The sequence below is a fragment of the Tenrec ecaudatus genome, chromosome 12 (assembly GCF_050624435.1).
Source record: "Tenrec ecaudatus isolate mTenEca1 chromosome 12, mTenEca1.hap1, whole genome shotgun sequence".
Taxonomy (NCBI): domain Eukaryota; kingdom Metazoa; phylum Chordata; class Mammalia; order Afrosoricida; family Tenrecidae; genus Tenrec; species Tenrec ecaudatus.
Window position 1 is genome coordinate 70,292,943 of NC_134541.1, and position 8,143 is coordinate 70,301,085.

The window sequence follows — 8,143 nt, forward strand, 5'->3', positions numbered from 1 at the left end:
ACTGTTCAGCTCCAACACTTACATCTGTGAGAAGAGCATGCGCTGCCACCGGCCGCGGCTGCCAATTTTGTCTAGGTTGAGCTCTGGTGCCTCCTTTTGCCACTGGAGGGCGACACTACGCTCAGGCTGCTCGGGCTAGGCTCTGCAGTGTTGTGTGGGCTGAGATGAGAAATGTCCCTTTCCTTCTAGCTTGATAGCACGCGCTTGTCACAGTGCACAGAGTTTTGTGTCCTAACTTTACTATCTTCTGTGTAATTACACTGTCAGTTGCCACTGCCCTGAGACAGAAGGAAAACTCTGTGGAACAGAATGCAAGTTCTTAAACGGACAGGCAACGAATGGGGTGTCTCCAGGGAGCCCCCAGAACCCCCTTCCTCTTTTAGTCTTCCTTTAACATAAACTTCAAAGGCTTTTTTTATACTCTGTGAGTCTGAGGATAGGGGCTTTCATTCGTGTTTGTCTTAGCCTTTAAGCACTTCCTAACATGCAGGGGTCCATCTCAAAGAGTCTCAGGCATGTCCTTAGGTGACCAAACAGAGGGGCTAAGACAATATTCCAAAATTAGAGTTCCATATTTAACAAAATCTCACCATCCCAAGGGAACCCCCCACAGTTGTTTGCAGTGCAAACCAGCATGTGGCCTCTATATATTCTGGGAGAAATCTTTGCTACTTCTGTATTGTTAAAAAGCCCACATATTTAGCTTTAGTCTCCCCAGCTGTCAGTTTTTCTAAGTGGCACTTAATATCTGGCTTCAGGCAGAATGTATAACACTGTTATTAAATCCACAGGTAGAACTCACTAAACCAAAAGCTTTTTTACCCCCCCTTGTTGCCATATCTCTATTCAAAAGCAAAATTGGGCTGACTTTGGCCTGCTAATGGGATGTAGGAAAAAAGGTATCTTTCAAGTCCAGACCATTAAAGTATGTCCAGTAACTAAGAACTTTAAAAAATATTTCTTGGTGATGAAAAATAATTTCTGTGTGGATTTTCTCAAAAAGACTCTCCCCAAAAGAGACCCGGCAATCAAGCATATTTAAAACTGATATGACAAGATCCACTCTGCAGTCTGCACCCAAATTCATGATTCCTGGGTTGTAGATATAACCTCCTCCCCAGGGGACAGACAACAGAAAGGTGGGTGAAGGGAGACATCGGACAGTGTAAGATATGACAAAAATAATAATAATTTATAAATTATCAAGGGTTCATGAGGGAGAGGGAGCGGGGAGGGAGGGTAAAAATGAGGAGCTGATGCCAGGGCCTTAAGTGGAGAGAGCAAATGTTTTGAGAATGATGAGGACAACAGATGTACAGGTGTGTTTTACACAATTGATGTATGTATGGATTGTGATAAGAGTTTTACGAGCCCCCAATAAAATGATTTTTTTAAAAACCCAAAATTTCACAAGTTGCTTCAACGTTTATAAGTAAGTCCATGGGCTCTTTTCTATCCTTACTTTAATCAAAGGGATCAGTGGGAGCAGATTTATGTTATTACTCCCAACCTCCCCTCAGTTCTTTCACCTCCTGAACTTTCCTACTTTCTTCCTGCTCCTCTTTCTTCAGAGCTCATTCTTTTTTTTTTTAAGGCAGACTAGTTTTTTTTAACTTCATTTTTTTCTCTCTCAGTGGAAACAACCTTATACGTTTAAGTGTCTCAGCCCTCCTTCTACCTCCTGAATTTTTTTTCTTGGAAGCCTGGGTCACTCTGGTTAATAAAAACCATTGACAAATAGGGATGTATTCTGTTCTACTTCCAAATCAATATTGACATATCTCCAGCACCCTGAGATTGATTGTTCGAGACAGAGCTGTTTACGTCTGGCCCTGGCAAGATTTCTTTTACTCTCCTACGGTTCACCTGACAAGATACTCCATGCTTAAGTCCAGAAAGAAAAACTTCAAGTTAGCATTAAATGTTGTCCTCCTACTTGGCTCTTGGGTTCCCAACGGGGCTCTCCAGCAGGTACCGAACTCCAAACTCACTGCCCTCAAGTTGATTCCAACTGACTTTAGAGGGAAAGAGCCCTGCCCCTGTGAGGTTCCAAGACTGCAGCATTGCAGAATAGGCTACTTCTTCTTTAGCCTACGGAGCAGATTGTGTTTTGAATGCTGACCGACTGGTTAGCTGCCAGCTATGCTGCCCGAGCTCCTGTGCAAGCAGGTACAGCGTCCGTTAACCGCTCCATCCTCCTTATAGTTTTTTCCACTCTTTTCTGGACCATCTATTTTTCCTCAGCCACAAAGAAAACATTTAATAAGGCTTGCAAACAGCTCACAAGGGGTGATACGTAGCAAAGAAATGGGGGGAAAAAAGAAAAAGAAAAGAAAAGCTCAGTCCTAGCTAAAAGTGTCATGTCAATAGATTGATAGGTTCCATTTCCAGTGCTGGCCCTTCACTCAGCTGTGCGTTCTTCAGCCGCTATCTCCCCACACGTTGGAAACGAAAATTAAAGCTGCCCTTCCACCTTAGTATCCACTACTTAGCGTCCCTGTGCAACTTCAGAGCATGATGGCCAGAAGCCTGGCACCTGCTTTAAGCATAACAGTGGTAGAGGCAGCATGGGCACCTTTCAGACTGGTGGAACTGACTGCCACCTGAGATAAGATCCAGAGGAAAAGCAGGACCGAATGATGTCCCACTGTGAGTGTGGGAAGGAGCCCAGGGGGCACAGTGGGTACGTGGAACTGCTAACTGCAAAGTCAGCAGTGTAAAGCACTAGCTGCTCTGAGAGAAAGACGGGCTTTCTACTTGGGCAAAGAATTACAGTCTCAGAAAGAAAGGAAGAAGAGAACAACAAATGCTGGAGAGGATGGAACTCTCATTGATTGCTGGTGGTCTGGTAAACAGGTACAACCATTGTGGAAAGCGATACGGCACTAACAGAAACAACTGGAAATGGAGATCTCATATGATCCAGCACTACCACTACTGGGCACATAAAAACGTAAGAACCAGAACAGACACAGATGAATGCTTTCATATGTTTATTGTAGCACCGTTCACGATAGCAAGAAGCTGAAAACTGCCCCAATAACCAACTGGAGATAAGCAGATAAAGAAACTGATACATACACACAGTGGAATAGTATGTGTCCCTGAAACATAGAGAAGAAATCACAAAACATCTCATGACAGGTTGAATCTGCAATTCATTAATCTGGGTGCAATTAGCCAATTACAAAAGGACAAATATTGTAGGAAACCACTGCTATAAAAAATAAACACCAAGACAAAGGCAGGTTTTTGTTCTCAAGTCGTCTAATCTTCTAGTAGAGGTTGCCAGGCAATGAACCTGCCTCGTGCTTATGAAACATAGAACATCCCTGTTTTGTACGTCTTAAAAATCACTCCTCCAAAGTCAAGGGAGATGGAGAAAAGAGCTAGGAGGCAAAGGGCATTTATAGAGGTCTAGACAAAGACATGTACATGCAAATATATATATGAAGATGGGGAAATAGGTCTATGTGTCTATATTTATAGACTTAGTATTAAGGTGGTGGAAGGACCTTGGGCCTCTACTCAAGCACTCCCTCAGTGCATGAATACTTTCTTTTATTAAATTGGTACTCTATGATGCTCAACCTTCCGACACAACTGCTGAAGCCAAAGCGGGTGAACAAGTAAATGTGGTGAAGAAAGCTGATGGTGCCTGGCTATCAAAAGAGATAGTGTCTGGGGTCTTAAAGGCTTGAAGATAAACAAGCGGCCATTTAGCTCAGAAGCAACAAAGCCCACATGGAAGAATACACCAGCCTGTGTGATCACGAGGTCCTGAAGGGATCAGTTATCAGGCATCAAAGAACAAAAAATCATATCATTGGCTGCACACCTCCATGATACGATCGCTGAAGACAAATGGGTGCATAAGCAAATGTGGCGAAGAAAGCTGATGGTGCCCGGCTATCGAAAGAGACAGTGTCTGGGGTCTTAAAGGCTTGAAGGTGAACAAGCGGCCATCTAGCTCAGAAGCAACCAAGCCCACATGGAAGAACACACCAGCCTGTGTGATCACGTGGTTCCGAAGGGATCAGTAATCAGGCATCAAAGAATAAAAAAATCATATAATTGGGTACACACCTCCATGATACGATCGCTGAAGACAAACGGGTGCATAAGCAAATGTGGTGAAGAAAGTTGATGGTGCCCAGCTATCAAAATCACGAGGTGCCAAAGGGACCAGGTATAAGGCATATGCATATGCATATATATATATATATATATATATATATATATATATATATATATATATATATATATATATATATATATATATATATATATATACCATAATGAATGAAGGGGGAAGTGCAGAGTGGAGACCCAAAGCCCATTTGTCGGCCACTGGAGATCCCCTCACAGAGGGGTTTAGGAGAGGAGATGGGTCAGTCAGGGTGCGATGTAGTACCGATGAAGAACACAACTTTCCCCCAGATCCTGGATGCTTCCTCCCTCCAACTACCATGATCCGAATTCTACCTTGCAGGACTGGATAGGGAAGAGGTTGTACTCTGGTGCATATGGGAGCTGGAGGCACAAGGAATCCAGGGTGGATGATACCTTCAGGACCAGGGGTGTGAGGGGCGATACTGGGAGAGTAGAGGGTGAGTGGGTTGGAAAGGGGGAACCGATTACAAGGATCCACATGTGACCTCCTCTCTGGGAGATGGACAGCAGAGAAGGGGGGGAAGGGAGACTCCGGATAGGGCAAGATATGACAAAATAAAAATCTATAAATTACCAAGGGTTCGTGAAGGAAGGGGGAGTGGGGAGGGAGGGGAAAAAAAGAGGACCCGATGCAAAGGGCTTAAGTGGAGAGCAAATGCTTTGAAAATGATTAGGGCAAAGAATGTATGGATGTGCTTTATACAATTGATGTATGTAAATGTATGGATTGTGATAAGAGTTGTATGAACCCCTAATAAAATGTAAACAAAAAAAATCACTCCTCCATGGGAAGCCCCATGATGGGAAGCCCCATCAGTTTCCCATGATGCGGAAAGAGGGAAAAGACAATCAGTTTCTGCCATATCGTATTAATCTACAGTCACCCCAAATTTACAGACACTCCTACAAGAGCGATTAAGGAACTCACTGGAAATCCAACTAAAGAGGCAGTGGCGGAGGACATGTCTGTTCAGGAGAAGGTGACTGTATTTTGGTTGGTGGACAAAACAGGTGGGGCAGCACGCCATTGAGGAAAATGCCCAACATTAATATATTGACCACCAATGGGAGAATCAGTACAGCACTGTGTACTTAATTGGACACCTCTGATTTATTTTGTATTCACCCCTTGGTGATGTAGGCACCCTATAGACAACTAAGACTTTAGACCTTGTCCTTTTGAAGTACACAACATCCCTCAAGCCACAAAAGAATGATTCAATTTGGAAATCCCACTAAGCAGAAAGGAGTTTATCTTCAACACACTTGTAGCAGATTAAAGAAACTGAAGAAATTCCATGTGCCTAACACTGAAATGACTCTCCTTATCTTTTTAAAATAGCATTAATGAAAGTTCAGCCCTGCCTCCAACCTTTATTGTAAGTGTTAATAGTGTCCAGACTCCTAAGTTAACCTGGAAAATTCAATTATCCATGTATTTGGGTCTAAAAAACTGTCCTATACATGCATACTTTTTCTTGACAATGTTTTAAATTGTATACCAGTAGCTAAGTGAACGGCAATATCATTAGAACTACCATATGCCCCAAAGGGATAATTTGTAATACCCTTCAATAAAATAATGATGATGTCTTTAAAGTGAACCAGGTATATCTTTAAACCATGGATATATGATTGGATTTTGAGCTCATACTTAATCGTAGTCCCAATATAAGAACAATTAGTTTTTGTCACATGGCCCTGCTCAATTCTTACCTCCATGAAGTAATCATTGGAAGATATGAGTGCTGTAGCAAAGGGTGGTGAGGAAAGCAGGTAGTTCCTAGGTATCAGAAAAAATAGTATCTGGGGTCTTAAAGGCTTAGCTTAAAAGGAACAGCTGATCTAAATGAGGAATCAGCTAAATCTACACAGAAGAACAACAGCAGGTGTGGTCCAAGAATTGTAAACCATGAAATCCAAACCCAGAGTGGGGAATGGTGTAAGGACTTAATTCTGAGCATCTGGTTTGCAGAGGGCTGTGGATGACTGTGAAAGGCTGAAACCTCTCTGAAGCCCTCCCCCCCACCCCCCTCCCATGTAGAGAGAGCCTCTCATGAATCCTCTAACTATGAATCAGAGATGGGAAAAGCCTTATAACCAGAAGACTGCAATTGTAGTGAGGTCAAAATGCAACACCTTGTCACAGAGCTCCCTCTTGACACACTATATAATTATTCCAGTTTTTAATCAGTTTTGCTTTGTTATCCATTAAGGTTTTCCTTTATTTCACTGGGTAATTGATGTTGGGCCATTTGTTTGTATTCTGTCTTGATTTTGTACGATTTTATGTATATGAAACTCAGAATAGGTAAATCTATAGAGACAAAGACTGGATCAATAGATTCAAAGGGACATGACAGGGAGTCTGGCAGGAAATGGGTAGCTAACGACAATGAGTACAAGAAAAAAGAGATGTCCTGTAATTCATTGTAGTGATGATTGCACAACTCCTCTGAATATGACTAAATTATTGGAACGTATGGGATGTGAATTGTGTGTTGGTGTAATTGATTTTTTTAAAAACCCAACTAATTTTTCAAAAAATGTCAAAATGTTAAAAAATGTATAAACATGAAAAAGCTGGTAAACAATAGCAAGAAAAAATAATGTAATAACTAAAAAAGAAGAAGAAAAGTAAAAACAAGGTAGAGGAAAAAGCAAACAAAAATACAATAAGCAAAACTAGAGAGGAGGGAAGAAAAGAAGAGCAAAAAGGATTGTAAAGAAAGCAAACAAAGGAACAAAACAAAAGGAATCAAATGAATCAGACAAAGGATTGAAAACAAGGGTAGGGAAAAGAAAGTAAAACCAAATAAGGAGAAGTTTGAGCTTGACTCCTTCGCCAACTATTGAATTCTCCCTGAATGTGCATAAATGTGTAAGGAGATCCGATAACCTAATCTGCCTTCTTCTGCTTGTGTATTTGTTTATGCGTATTTATACCATGTCCTAGTAGCTCTGGTAGCATAGTGGTTACAGGTTGGGTTGCTAACCACAAGATCAACAGTTCTAAACCGCCAGCCACTCCTGGGACAGTTCTACCTTGTCCTACAGGGTCTCCATGAGACACAATCGACTCAATGGCAGTAAGTCTGAATTGAGATTAGAGTCCCTGAGGTAGTTAGTTTATGGTGCCAACCTGGCTGATAAACACATGTGGGGTTAATTTAAGGGCGAAGGGATAAATGACTCAGTGAGCCTCACCTTTCTTCTTCTTGGGTCTCTTGCTTTGTGATGGTCGGACCAGGGTGCAGCTGCCTTAGCCAGTTCCCTGCTTTAGCTGGCAAGGCTCACTTCCTGCAAGACATCCCTAAGGAGAGGCCACACGGACCTACCCCGATGCAGCCCTGGGTGCTTCTTGCCAGCACTGAGATGCTTACACGTTCACTGATTCAGCTTTCCTCCTGCAGTTGACATCATTGAGTCTGTTTTGTGAGATGGAGGAGAATTTGTGGATTGGTGTTGGACATATGGGTTAATGGGTTAATGTTGGACTTCTGGGCTTGGGCAGCACTGGGTTGGGATGTTTTCTTGATGCGCACTTAACCTTTATATAAAACTCTCTATTATACATGAGTTTCTGTAGATTTGTTTCTCTAAAGTATCTAGACTAACACCAAGTTTGTCCTTACCTTTTCCTTTGGTGATTGTTATAGTTTTTGCATTTAGAACCATCATGCATCTTGAGTTCTTTTTTATACACAGAGAAATATGGAACCTTCTTCATTTTTCTGAAAATGCCTATCTTGTTCTGCCAGCACCATTTTTAAAAGACTATCTCTTCTTCTTTTAATGAGCTTGTTCCCTTTGTCAAATACCAATTGTCCATAGATAGATAAATTTTGGGTTTTCAATTCTCTTCCATTGTTCTGTGTTTCTATTGTACCAGTGTCAGGCTGTTTTGACTGACATGACTGTGTAATAGGTTTTGAGATTGGGAAGCATGAGATCTCCTGTATTGTTTTTC